The sequence below is a fragment of the Spodoptera frugiperda genome, chromosome 29 (genome assembly GCF_023101765.2).
Source record: "Spodoptera frugiperda isolate SF20-4 chromosome 29, AGI-APGP_CSIRO_Sfru_2.0, whole genome shotgun sequence".
NCBI classification, from domain to species: Eukaryota; Metazoa; Arthropoda; class Insecta; order Lepidoptera; family Noctuidae; genus Spodoptera; species Spodoptera frugiperda.
Window position 1 is genome coordinate 7,872,140 of NC_064240.1, and position 15,268 is coordinate 7,887,407.

At 36.0% G+C, this 15,268-nt stretch overlaps 1 protein-coding gene across 1 annotated transcript in view; it reads left to right on the forward strand.

Moving 5' to 3' along the window:
• LOC118281675 (desert hedgehog protein B) overlaps positions 1-15,268 on the forward strand; it is a 41,806-nt gene that overhangs the window by 897 nt on the left and 25,641 nt on the right. The gene's annotated exons all lie outside the window — the stretch shown is intronic.

A 15,268-nucleotide genomic window follows, 5' to 3' on the forward strand; every position in this document is an offset into this window, starting at 1 on the left:
CGTAGCGAGTGTTCCGATTGTAACACTGCAATTACGCAGGCTTTGTCAACAAATATTTTGGTTCTGTGACTAATGGATGAATGATGAATTCTTTACAATATTGATGCCAGTTTTGGTAAATATATGGCCATCATAAAATTTGGTGTCGAAGGCATTCAGTATCGTGCGTTGTCATTCAAGTTGTTTTGTATAAGTATAAAGACAACTTACGGGAAACTTATTGTTGAGGGTTGCTACATTGTGCTGTGTTTAGATTCGCTTCAACATTACGCATTAGAACAACAGGGGATACATTTTTTATTTGACAAGCATTTATAATTAATTAAATTTGATTCAAAGTTCTTCGAAATATCTTAACTAAAGATCATTTTGTTATAATTATTTAGTTTTCTTGCGAACAGTTAATGCGCATTTTCCTACGTATGTGTTTATTATACAGATTCTACTTTTATACCGCCCAAAAATATTTATATAAGTATTAAACTATTCACCTACGTTAAGAGTTCGAACTGTTTACAATTAAATGTTTATAGAACGCGCAACGCCTTGCAATCGTGTCGATAGAATTATTTGATAATAGTATTTTTAATGACGCATTATTATCAATTTGGGATCTGACGATAAACTGTAACCTCAATTGTTGAGTGTTATCAATAATTCAAATTCAGTGTGTGTGTGACTCATAAAATATCTAACTCAAAGTCCTATAAAGAATTACTAAAAGATTCATACTTTTAAAATAATTAAATTTAATAGCTATAAACAAAATGTACCGGAAAATGCATCACACACATATCACAAAAGCATCAAAAGATTTTCTTTAAATTACAATTTTGATAAGTTTCCAAGGATGTAAAAAAGCTTTCTATTTCTGATTTTAATTTAGTCGTTTCGCAGTTTGTAATGTGTTAGTGACCCGTGAGGCATGTCTATTCCGCTTGAGCCCACGTGTAGCTATAAAAATCGGCTTAAAACATTGAAGTAGTGTATAGCTTGAATGCTTCACTGTTTTGTCGCCTACGATCAACATAGTGACCTATTTACTCCAGAAAACGCAAACACAAGATAAGCGAGGGCTATTTTCTTGACTTTTGCTGTCTTATAAGCCAGCTCGTAACTATCCAATAATTCTCTCAATAGTTAAAGACTAGTTCTATGAATGAATAGCTTTTTTCTAAAATTTGCCAAAGTAAATAAATTGTCGGCATCTGTAAAAAACAGACATTTCATTTATTTGACGGGACAGTAATGAAATTGCAGAAATAATGATGCCAAGACGTAACAAGATATTGACATGATTATGTAGAAGAAGCACGGGCATGTCGGAATGTATGTTTGTGAAGTTTCAATAGTTTTTCCATTTAAGTCTGAGCTGCAACTAACTAGCGATAAACGTGGAAATGTATAGATACGTAATCTTGAAACCACACTTCTTGACATACAAGTTGACAAATTGCACTATGCATGCAATGGCAAGTTGCCAATTACTTTTGTAACTTAAAAAACATTTTTAGCGTGTTAAGTGGTTAATTCACGACTTTTGATATATTTTTTCTTTAACTTTTTTTTCCTCGTTCCTCCTTTATACTCATAAGAGAGGTTAAAACGCTAATTTGCAAACCAACTACAAACATATATACCTACTACTCTTTAAGAAGCTATTTTCATAATTAACATATATTTATCATAGGTATATGTAGGTACCGTAACCAATATTTACGGACTCGTTATATAAGTTTAGCTATATCTATGAGTAATTGACAATCGCGGTTAGCAAATAAGTACATAGTATCATCAAAGAAACCGCGTGGATTCCTGATGGAAATTTCTATACTGCGTGTACTTACCATCCTAATAGCTATGGATGCATTTGCGTGGGCCTAAAACATTAGTTATATCTAATGTAAAAGTAGGTACTAATGTGTAGGTCTCGAAGCAATCTCGTGGAGCACTAAATCGGAGGATCCCGTGTGTCGCCGTTACCTTTGCAGTAAAGTATTCAAGTTAGCTCAGATAGTTGCATTTGATTTTCCCACGATAAGCGTTGAAATGGAATAATATTACTGTCGAAAAAATTGAATGAAATAGATATTCGGTATCTAGAATCTTAACGCTAGGAACCTCATTAAGGCTCAGTTTAGAAACAGGTTTAGTTTGAACGAAGCCGCGTAGGATATGCAAAAGTAGTGAAGATATTCGTAGAGTAATAGAATGAAACATCTTTCTGAAAATATTGTAGTTATTTAGTTTTCCTTGTACGCAAAACATACAAAATTACTAATAAAATAAATACATTTTTCTTTGTAGATGTAAATGTTGGCTTTATGTTTCATTCGGATTTACCGAGCGGAAAATGTGGAAATCGTTTCCTGTTAATAGAAAATACCACATTTTGGTTAAGCCATTTACCTACTACAAAATACTCAGTAATTTTAGTAATACATTAAATATGAATTTATTTTAAGTTAAAACAGGCAGATACTAATCTATTTATAAACTGTTATTAACAAGTTACACAATAACTATTTACAAATCAGTTGTAAAATCATATAAGTGAATCCGTAACTTATATAATAAATTATATTTACATGTATTGTTTGCGTACCTTTATAGGTAGGAACACAAGTTTATTCTGTATTTAGTAGGAAAATCGGTCAGCGGCTGGAAAACTAATATTTCAGCCTTCAGTGAAGCCGATGGACAAGTATGTGTTTGTCCTCGCTCTAATGGCTTGTCAAACATGTGCGCATGTTGACAAACAAATTCACCATCAAACCTAAACAGTATACAGTTACATGTACTATGTTGGATGTGGGTCAGATGACATTCTATACTATAGCTAAAAGGTCACTCCATAATTGATGCTTTCATACTTCATCTTTAAAGATGTTCTTAACTAAGTACCGATGACAGATAACGTACGAGTCATTCAGTAAGATCAAGTGAACGCAGAAATGTAGTCGGTTGCGGTAAAATATTACATTTGCATTTTATATGTTTGCACAAATTGTGTTGCTACTAGCTCAACTTGTCTCTCGTTATTTATCTCTGAAAGTGGACTGCTGTTGTGTCGTTACTGTTGATATACGTGGTTATACCATAAACTTACCAACTTTAGAAATGTCTTTATTGTGTAATCAGAAGTAAACAAAACATTCATTTATTGTTAAGCAATTAACAGCCTTAAATATCTTGTTAGGAAACAAGAATGTTAAATAATTCTATGATTGCCTGAATCATTTTACAAATTGGCCTGTTAAGTTTAAAAAAATATATAAAAGAAATAGACATGGTAAACAGGAATTTACTAAAATAAATTTTATCATTATTTGAAAATGAATTAATCGAGTTACATAATTATGTGCAATCTTTGCTGCAGAAATGCATTTACTAATCAGAATACATTCATCATTTTGTATTGTTAAACAAAAGTGGGCAATTAATCCTACGGCTTTAAAGACTTGCTTATCGGATGTGCTATTTCTGAGCTCAACAGTTTGATGCAATGTCAATCGACTGTAATTAGGACGTAGTCGACTTGATTTAGCGTTTGGACAAGGTGTTTACAATCAATGCCCAAACACAAGCTCTGTGTGGGTTAACGTCATCACACATAACTCAAAGTAAGTCAACCCAAATCCTGAAATAGTGTTGAAGTGTTCAAGGATACTATTGTTTGAGCGAGTATTTGTAAATAATGAGTCAAGAGTCCGAGCTGATTGCACAGCAAATATTTTAATGGGCGTAGGTATCTTTAGGCAGAATCCAGTTATATGCAGATAATAATCGGTTGAAGGAATGTACGGACGATCAGACGCAAGTGTGTGCGTGGAAGAAAGGCCGGCGCGAATCCGGCGTCGGTCATGTTATGTGCTCGCCGCGGGCAGCACATAGTCGGAGCCGAGCTGAGCAGCCTTGCATTCGTAAAAATCTCCAAACCGGTTCGATGCGCCTCCATTACTTTCTTTCTGCCTCCACCGAGCCTCCCATTTAACTCGGGCCCACTTTTTATCAGGAATCGGTATCTCCGTCTAATAGTATTATTTATTTCTCATAAATAAGAGGGAATATAAGTAAAGTTAATGCGCACGGGAAGCGGTACATTACATGCCAGATGCTTCACAGATAAATGCGTTATGCTCTTTCCGTCGGTTGTTGTGTTGCGTAACGTGCGCGGTGACAGCTCGGGATTTATGCTACAGCTTCCACAGGCCTGTAATCTTTATTTACAAACAATTGCCCAGATTTACATCATCACCGCAGTGAAATATTAAATCGTATACAAGTGTATTTAATAAATTTTGCGCAAGTACATATAACGTAATTCCTTTTAAGTGTACATACTGCGTATATCTAACCCTATACAATATCATGGGATGTCTTGACTCGATGAATGACTGCAAGTATGCAGTCGTTAACTCACTATTCCATAATTTATTTTACACTCGGGTCTATAATGTCATTCGAGCACGTGAAAAGCAATATGAGCCGGTATTCCTTAGTAAAACGGTTTAGCAATTGGCTGGCTGGTTGGCTAGCCAGCAAACCACAGAATAGGCGCAGAACCGCACTGCCTGTTCTTCTCCGATTCCAATCGGAATTACTTACCATTTTATGTAAGTTTTTATTTAATATTTTATATCCCTGAACGCGAATAAGGCAAAGGAGTGCGGAGGGGTGCGCGGTGGCGCGGGGGTTGAGGGACATAAATATCTCGGTGATTTATGGGCAAGGCGGTCGCGGGATAGGTCAGCATTATTCAATTTCGTATTTGAGGCTCGAGTTACAATGAGCTTTTACTGCGGTGCGCGCGCGCAGATAGCGTAGCAATCCCACCCGCCACACTCGCTTTTGTTATCTACTTTTTAAACCGTATTGTAATCCGGAGATTAGACTCGTGTTTGACGTTCTCTTAAATAACGAAAACATTAATTAACACGGCGTTTCTATATTTGTAGAACTGTCAGGAATTAACTTTAATTCTAAAAGCATGTTCTCAAGCCGAGCGGTGATTAAGTAGGTATGTAAATAGTTGGGCAAATCAAATAAACGTTTTATATGATGGCACCATTTTAAACTTACTTAATTATCGATTGTTAATATTGATTTAATTTCATTGCCTGATACGCTAAAGTGGTTTAATTTGTTAGCGGCAAAGACACCGCCGTCCAAATTAGATACTTTTCGGCTTATTAGCGCAGGATAAAAAACGGAACGAGGCCCGATCGCTTTGTGAATAATTGACCATAATCAAATTAATCCTAAAATTCTACGGTGGGTTTACAACGTTGTAAAATGTTATAAAGACCGCTTAACAGCCGTATTATAACATCGCGTTTTTATCAACGGCGCTCGCACTATCTATAACTCGACTGTATACGACTATACGAGCATTTAAGTATTAGCTATATTAAAGAGTTGTAATGTTTCCTACATGAAACGTAGTTTAACGATAGGATTATTCTAATATTATTGCATTGAGTGATTTTTCAACAGTAAATACAGATTGGTTCTTGTGTGAAATCGCATCTGGCCGGTTATTAAAATTAATAAAGTAAATAAACATCACTGCTGGTAGCAAGTTTTCAATGTGGCTCGATGTAAAAATTGAATTTACGCCTACCGCGAAATAGCTTTTTTATGACCCATGTTAAACTAACTGATATGTTATATATACATATGTACTTTGAATTAATTAAAACGAGTTACTTATTTAAAAGCAGTCAGTATAAAATTATTTTAAGCAGTTTGACTGATGACTCAGTAGTAATTGCACAACTGTTGGATCATGCAACTTACTGTCATTCAACAACTGTACACCAACACAATGGTATTATAAATATTCCAAAAATACATATATTCAAATATGAAATATTAATTTATTTACTATTGTTAGTATAACCTGTGCCGAATAATTAGTAGCCTGACGTTACGGTCGCACCTTAAGTTCCTTCCATACCGAAGCGTCGAACATAGATAATTAATTTCTTCAATGCTTGCTTGTAATTAGATATTCTCAATTAATTGTTACCGCGGAATATCCTGCGGTTGTCCTTATTTACTGAGTATAATCTCTGTTGTATGTTGTAACAACCACGTGGATGTTGCGTTATTTTTAGCTTCTATTGTTTACAAGTCTGTGTTTCATTTAAAACGATCTTGCAAAGTGGAAGCGACCACTGTAAAAGTGTTTTGTCTATGTTTCCATTGTGTCCTTTCGCGGTACTATATAAAGAGAATTATAATGGTTCGTATGGTAGCCCTTCAACGTTCGCAAGTTGTCGGCGCTCAGCGGACACTTGTTCAAACACACGCCAAACTGTTCAAGTGATAGGTCTTTGAACCTCGCCCGTGTTTGCGGTTTGTTTTATATAGTTGCTTCTTAAGGTGGCGATAAATTAACGATTTGCATTTCTCTCAGAAACGTAAACAGTCGTGATGTATGTAAACACAAGTGTGCTAATACCTTAACATAAATCAGACATTTAGTGAGCACTGCACAATGTATGAGTAGTAGTAGCTTGTTCTGTCTGAACACTTGTTAGACAAACAAACCGCGCTGAAATGTAGTCCTGTACTCGGAAAAACTTATTGCAGCTCTGAATCACCTATTGTAATCTAACAATTTAGTTATAATGGTGTTAGTAGGAACTGGCTTACAGATTATCTGACAAGGATAACTGTACGAGTGAAGATAGATAATACTTCGTGTTCTATCATTTCATACAATAGCAAATTATGTAAGTGCAACCTACGTGTTTTCAACTGCAAGACAGTTGAATGAAGCAGTAATAGACACATTTAGTAGACTGTACAGTAACAGAAATTATTTATTACTGAGGAGATGTAGAATCTCACTGAGTGTTAATTTATTCCGTTAACTAGCCACCTGCGAGACTCGTTAGATAAACATAAGTGCACAGGATAACTATTGGAACAACATATTATTACATAATCCGTGAGCTCAATGCTGAATGAAAATGAAATCATGATTACGGAGCTTGTTTTTTCTTCACCGTTTCTTTCTATTTTCAGATTTATATTTAGATACCTATTAGGTAAGGTTAGGGTACAATTTCATAATTTTGCATGACATAACATAACATTCACACCTTTTATTTTCCGAGGGAATAGGAACATAATAAATGTAAAACCCACTCAATTGTTATCTTAATAAATAAATTGGTAAATTCCGTCAACGTAATTTTGGTAACATCAACAAAAGAAACCCATTTAAAAGTGTAGAAACTCTTGGATTTGTAGAACGCTCTGTTGACTATCCTTTTATAATACTTTTTTTGTATGATCTCGGCTAAAAGAAAAGAAAACGGAGTGGGTCGTCGCAAAAAGCGGCCCCGGTGTTTGCGTGAGTGTCGTGTGTCTCCGGCGTTGGTTTGTTTTAATTACTGCTGCAAATATTTGTCAGCTAGCTGTTTGTGGTTATCTTAGCGTTATCTGTCAAACCTCAGTCAATGCTAAGAGGCACGGGCTACGCCACTGCAAACACATACACGACAACTACTTTTATGATTGTTCCGCTTTCTTCCTAGTTAATGGGCGACATTTCTAAACTTCTGACCCATTTAATAATAAAACATTGTAATCTATTAGAAACTGTGTTCTTCAAAGCTTGTCTTATTGCGATATTAATAAAGTACCATTATATTATTTCGGTATTTGTGCCGATCTCAGATTAAGGAAATATGAATAATGTTATTTCACATTTGACCTCTTTTCGAATTGATTTTAATATGGTATTTTATTATGTTTATCCGTCTAATCTTAAGTTATATTGCCCGGGAAAATATCTGATTTGCACAGATTCGTTTGAAAGAATTTTCTTCACACCTACATTTTCACATCTAATAACATTGTACTTATGAGATCTTGAAAAAAAAGTTCTTCCACAATCACTATTGTGTTGAGTATTTCAAAGATATATTTTTACAACAAACCCAGTTCCGTGCCTATAACCATTGCGTATGATGAAACATTAGCCGTTACAATTTATGGTGATTACTTTGGCATCATCAACAAGGGTTTTGATACATCCGATAGTAAAGCCATTACATATTCCACAGTAAATATGGAGAAATGGGCCATTGTTAAAAATAAACTAAGAGTAGGATAACTTGTGAATAGGGCTTAGTTTTCAATATTGTATATTAATAATTACTTGAACAATTAAATACATATTAAAACTAGTAGTTTATTAGTGGAACTAGTGTAGTTTTAGTTGCTAAAATAAGAAAAAAAGCATAGTTATTTATTGATCTTGCAAGTACCTACAATACCTACATATCATTAATAGGTTACATCAGGACCTACAAACGTTCAAATACCTATAGTTTACAATCATGTTTCTGTGAATTGTTCTTTTAAACCAGTAGTTATCATAAATTGAATGCTTTGATGTGTTAGGTGAGTAGGTACTATTCCTTTCCAGAAACGTATGAGGTCAGCCACCAGGCGCCAACATCAATGGAAAGGCCAAAATTTATTGTTTAACTTTGTTTATATAAGATTGTCCATAATATCGCAATGTTTGAGCTCTAAAGTGCAATCCGTTTTGCGCTTATGGATGGATTTCGATGATTTATTGCGATCCCTTCCCTGGTTTTATAAGATGCTGAAGATATATTGGCTATTAAATGTTAGTGCTGAGGTGATTCAACCGTATGAACTATCACTTATGAATTAAACATGTCTAAAGACCAGTAAACTACTGAAAATATACGCACTGCGACTCGTGTTAGAGTTTCTCGAGCATAGCTTTTTCTCCCTTTAAATCTTTAATCAAATTCTGGCGATGATATGAAAACATTTGAGAAACAGATAACATTCAGATAAAAACTGTGAGTTGTACATAAATCACTTCTCATCAATAAGTATATTCGTCTCCGCTCAAAAATATTAGTTACATTTCAAGTCATTGCTTCACCATAATTTGCTGAATCAAAAGTACTTCGAGTCAATAATGATAGACAACGATTAATGTACTTAAATTTCGAGTAAAAGCGGTCCGTAAAGGCTTAAGTGGCCGTAAAAATCAGGCAGGGCCAGAACTCAGCGTGTCGATCGGCACTTAAATCTTACACCCAATAAAAGTGCACGTTGGCCTGGCACAGGCCCGTAATTGGTCCTGCTGTACGATTACGCTCACAAGCGCAGGCGATCAGCTCGGACAATACATTTACGACTCTCATTGGTCTCATTTAATGACGTGTGACAAGCACATGTAAAGAACAATGAGCATGTAATTGAGATTTTTACAATGTACAAAGATTTCCACAACATAACGACACTGAAATGACTGTTGTACTCGTCCATATGCGAGTCATGTTGCGGTTTTCAATTACTTTTTGCAAACCGATATTTTCTGAGTAAGAATTCTATGAAAAGTGTAAATGTAGGGACTAATAAAATAAGTCGATACACGCCATAATATTAGAAAATTAAGTCATAATGGGAATCTACCATTTATCTAGTTAAAATAATTAAAAAAGTGAACTTGAAATGCCATTGTATTGATGCCTGATTGCACTAAAGAAAAACGGGTCGTTGAGAGCTAGATCGCGTCGCGCGCGCATCTACGAGCCGAGGCCTCAGGCGCCGCGGGATGCCCGCCCCCCGTGCCCCAAGCCGCCATCACTTTTATTTATATTTATTTACCTTCCCTTCATTCAACGAGGGCCGCCCTTTCGGCCCTTTTTGTCGCACCGTAATACGCCCGATACAAATATTGTGAAAGAGCCTGCGGTTTGGGTGAATTTATTGTACTACGATTTGATGTAGCACCGATGACGCCCGCATTCTGTAAAGGCCGGCTTTTAAATATACATCGGTAAGGTTAATGACAAAAAGGATGACTTTTTGTTCCTTACATTGCGGCACTTTTCAAATTGAACATATTTCGAATAGTTACAATTTAGAAACTTCTATTGTTGAGTTGTGATACATACTTATAAGTTTAGGACTTGGTACTCAAAGCATTTACTTAAGAATTTATCCAAAGAAATAATTATATCATGAAAACCATGTTCTGTTCCTAATATTTTTACTATAACAACAATAAAACTGTTACCGGCTACGGAATTTATTTGGTTGAAGTAACAGAGCGATTCGTAACTACATTCCGTAGCGTCGTAGCACTGAAAAACAAGTCGAATCATTTGTAGCTCAGTCCTGCCATAAATTACAGTTCATATTAATAACTCGACTTCTACCAGCACGAATGACCATAATTTATTCAGATATTACTAGAAAACAATGCAAAGATAAATCACAACAAATTGTTTAAACTAAAGATCAAATCTTCACTCCATCTGTGACGCGGCGGCGACGTTCACGTGCATCAGTTATCTATCATGATAAATGGCGTATTTATTTATCCGACGAGCCTAAATAGCTATGGTAATATTGGCCCTACAACAGCACAAAAGGTAACAAAACACAAAAGTTGAAAAAGGTAAACCGCACTATTTACAAAGTGGCTAGCGAGGACCACACAGCCACAATCGAGCCGCGCGTGCGACTCAGCCGCTTCACAATAAAAAAAATCGTTCCCAGCATAGATCTTTTTCGGTTATACATCTCGCATTTTGGTGGTGTGATTTGTGACGTTCGGAAATGTTAATGGCACGTCCTGTTGATTTCCTTTTTCGGTCTATGACTTTAGGAATATTCAATTCAGAACCGATAGGAATGATTAAATCTGGAAATAATTTTGTGAAATCGTAAAGTATGTTTTGTTTAAATTGTAATAGGAAGTGGTACTCGAGATACGCGGAATCTCTTGAAAAACGCAAATCGTTTGGCCGTGCGGTCGGGTCGTTGTTTACGCGATCACACGCGGCGCACCGCGCGCCCGACGCATTCGCTGATGGACGATGAACAGAAGTTGCCAGTCTCTGACATCGCAGCCGCAGCCGGCCTCCGACACCACTGAGTTTCAGAACAAACTATTTTTAGACAGATATTTAAGTATTGTTTTCGTTTTAATTTCAAATATATCCAGATTAGTTACTAAAATATTTTGGGAAAGGTTAGGCTTTTGGGCAAGCTATTTAGAGAGAAATAATTTATTAAGCCAAATATTTACGTCGGCTAGAGGCCAACTGTACTAACATTACCAGATTTAAGGAGCGTAACTACTTCTCACGGATTGAATATTTCAATATGTTGCAGAAAATAGTAATTCATTTCAAATTCTCAGTATAATTGCATTGTGTTAAATACACCCTCTTCCGACTTCTATGGGAAAAAGGCGTGATGTCGTTATTCTAAATAATAAATCCTATCCAGGCAATGGAATGATGTAAGCACTAGTTCAAATGAAGTAAATGCGACTTTAGCAACTTGTACCATTAAACTTTCTACGACACGGAGCCTGGGAAGTGGATACAGTACTTGCACATCACCTCACATATCAAACTGTTTCGTGAGGTTCATTACGCACGTGTTTCGATAGGTAGTACGTATACTGTTATTAGCTGTGTTTACACATGCACACATGCGCTACTTTAGGGTACATCTAATTGAACGTAGGCGCGGCGGCGGCGGCCGGCCTAACCTAATTTACATTAATGCAAACGAGGAGCATTGTTCAGGTGTGAAACGCCAGTGTCAACACACGGCCTCTACTCAAATAGTTTATTAGCTCCACCCAGCGGTGTTCTGGCGGACAAACCTTTGTAATACTGACAGCCCCCAAAGACACGCATACTTAACGCTTAAATATGATTATTCAAGATGTCGCAGCCAAACCCAATATACATACTGATATACTTATCTAAATAACGTACATACATGCATACACACAAAAATGTTAAATATTTAACTTGATAATGTCGTAGATTCCTTACGCTGGTATTAAACTTCCAGTGCCTACCAGCTTTCACTTCTGACTTAAATATAATTCTAATTCAATTAAAAGGTAAATATACAGAAATCCGAATCCGAAACACATCGTTTATAGGAAATTTATTAAAGAAGTGTAATGAGGCTTTCATGCATTATTTAATTTTGTTGTAACTTAAGTGACTAACATGCATACTTTGACAATTCCACAAAGTGCACTAACGATTTTACGATCGCTTTACATCTGCTTTATAGGAACGTTTAAGAGACGATTTAACGCCTATAAATGTATTTGATTGTATGCGACAAATTGTGATGGTCAGGGTGTGTCGAGGTCGTTGACTGAGGTACGCTGCGGTCAGCTGAAACTCAAGAAGATCGCAGCGGTCACCAGTTTGTGTGACAGCCCCGTGGAGCCGACGCGGAGCTGCACTCGCGCGTGCTCTTCTCATGCACTTTTGTAGCACTGATACGTTTCAATTCAAGTAACTCATGTCACAATACAAAATTATTATAATTAATTTTATTATATCTCTCAAACATAGAGTACATACTCGTATGTACTCTATGTTTGAGAGAAAGTAATTAGTAATTGGGATGATAGAGATTAGTTATTGGTATTTTATTAAATTTACCTAGGCGGACTGTAAAACTTTCAAATATTCATCAAGTTTATTTTAAAAATACTTTACAATGCACGTTAATCAGATGGCAACGTCTTGCATAAAATGACGTCAGTTAAGAGACAATGGTCCACATGGTCGATCATAAATTACAGTGACAATCTGCCACATCGGAAATTAATCTCGCCTTGTCGAGTGTCATGTATATCGCAGTGGTCCGTCCGTAATAACATATAAAAAATTACCGATTGAGACCTCTGTGGAAGGTAAAGTGCATTCTTGTGTAAGTTGCTTGAAGTCAATTCACGGGAATGTGCGAATATGAGTGAATATGCCAGTTGTTATTGTAACCATCCCGGCGGAGTAGTAACGACCCGCTCGTGAATCATGCTTTGTCTCACCGAGAAATTATCATAGTAAATTATGTGTTCACTATTGTATATCACACCAAACGAGTCGCGAAAAAATATGACGACTTTCACTATCGCAGACTAGGTATATCATGCGATTTGACGTAACAATTTAAATGTGAAATAGTTTTAATGGAAATGGGAAACAGTATTCGGAGCATTAGTGAGTCATTTCCAAATCGGTGTTACAACAAGGTGAGCTTCAAGTGTAAATAAGATGAAACTATCTGATAGTTAGTGTAGCGTGTATTTATATAAAGCTAATAAAGTAAGTAGATATATAATATAGTTTAGAAACGATCTACAAGAAAACGAAGAGGACACACCTTAACTATTTCCAATTGTTTTCTTTAATCAGCCGTAACTTTATTGGCCCATATGATGTTAAGAGCTAAGTTTATCGCGCCTTTCGAGCTTTTATCAAGATTCTATATTAATAACCAGAATAATGAGTAATTTGTTTTAAATTTATAGTCTTAACCTACAATCTGATAGTTTTGGGGCAGTCCAAATATTATGAATGAATTATATGGGTACGTAGACGTACCCGACATATTTATTTTAAAGCATGGTTATAGAATGAATCAGTAGAGGCAAAGTTTTCGAATATAATTATGCATCACTAAGTTATGAGCCATTAATATGCTTCACACAATATTAGGTGACTGGATTCAAGTATCCGTATAAGTTATTATGTACAGGTATTTATTACGGCAGTCAAATTGTTACAAATGTGAGTTCCTACGACGACCGTGAACAGAGCCACTGCGGTCGAGTTCAAGGGAAGTGGGCACGTGAGAATGTTTATGGTTAATATTTGCCGACTAATAACTATCTCGATAGTAAGGATACATTCTACTCGAAATGTTTACTCTCAGAGCTTCGTTTTGCATACTTTAACTGCTAGTTAAGAATGTTAGAACATTTCTCATTATGAATCACATGTTCCTAATTTCAGGAATGTTCCTCTTTACGTACCTATATCGTATCGTCGTAAACATGTCGCCTCACCCACTTTTGTTCAATTGTTTACGTTTATGCGATCGGAAAATTTGTTTACAGTAATTTTCATTTAGAATTCCAATTGGTGTGGCAAACGACTCCGCCCTGCAAGCAGCGGCATTAAAAATTTAATTTCAATTATCATAAAATCATTCAATTTTGGTTTTTTACATTTTCGATTGTTGTTAAAATGGCCTCACGAGCATGTAATTGGTTTTCTTTATGGGTTGCTTGTTTATATGGGAAGGCATTGATGCGTGTGTTAGTATGCTGCGTACGTTTATGATTTGCTCCTGGGCCGCGTCACAAAATGTACATGGTACATACAACAAGTAGGTACTAGGGTATGTAATAAATTATTATTAATGCAGGAAAGGAATTTTACTAAATGAAAGTGTCCATAAAGTTTAACTGGTCCCAGTTTTCCTTACCAGCAAAATTGTTACTGAACAATGGGTAAAGCGATGGTAGTTTATTAGTGAAAACTATCGGACTACAGGATTGTGCGTTTAGAGGTGAGATACGCGCTTGTTGAATATGCGCACAGAAGGTAAATTACAATTGGTCGCTAAAGCCAAACGGTGAAGGAACTCGTTATATTGTGTTGAAATCTACTGATGGTACTGTCACTCGCAGTTGTTGCAATTCATCCATAGCTTGCTATGTGCATGTACTTTTGTATACGCTTTGCCTGTAACTACATACTCACATACCGGTATATAAAAACCTTCATTGTTAAAACGATGTAGCTTTCCAGTATTTGCAAACGCATTCAATGAGAATGGCGGTTCTTACTTAAGGTTTTATGTACATTAACCTATGACATCCGTATAAATCGCCACTGAGTGGGTAGCTTAGCGTGAATGTATTGATATAAGACTGCGCGTTTGACATAACGCTTATTTACGAACTACTATGCAATAGAAAGGCATTGGTATTGTAACGTTCGCTATATTTATAGGTTCGTGGTTGGCGCATGTGAAGCCTCAACCGCATGCGATTTGTTCTCACGCGGTTTGTATTCCCGTCCTACTCCCTCTCTCGAAAAATCTGTCTTGGAGTCTCTCTCATTTTGAGATCCAAGTCGATTTCTTTCTTTTTGATATTGTGCATTATTTACATCTTTCATTTTGACTAGTATTTTTATTGCTTCGAACAATTGTTCAGAGTGTTTCTACTGAAAACAGTGACTTTCCTATTTTGTTTGGGTCTAGATGGGATTATGTATTTATATAAAGTTTTGTGATTACTGAAACTTGTGTTCAGTTAGTGCATGTTTTAATTCGATTTACCTTGAAATGGTACCCATTACGTGTACATGCAAGAGTGAAACGCAATACTTTCAATGCTTTGAATTTTTTCCTTCCGTTGTTG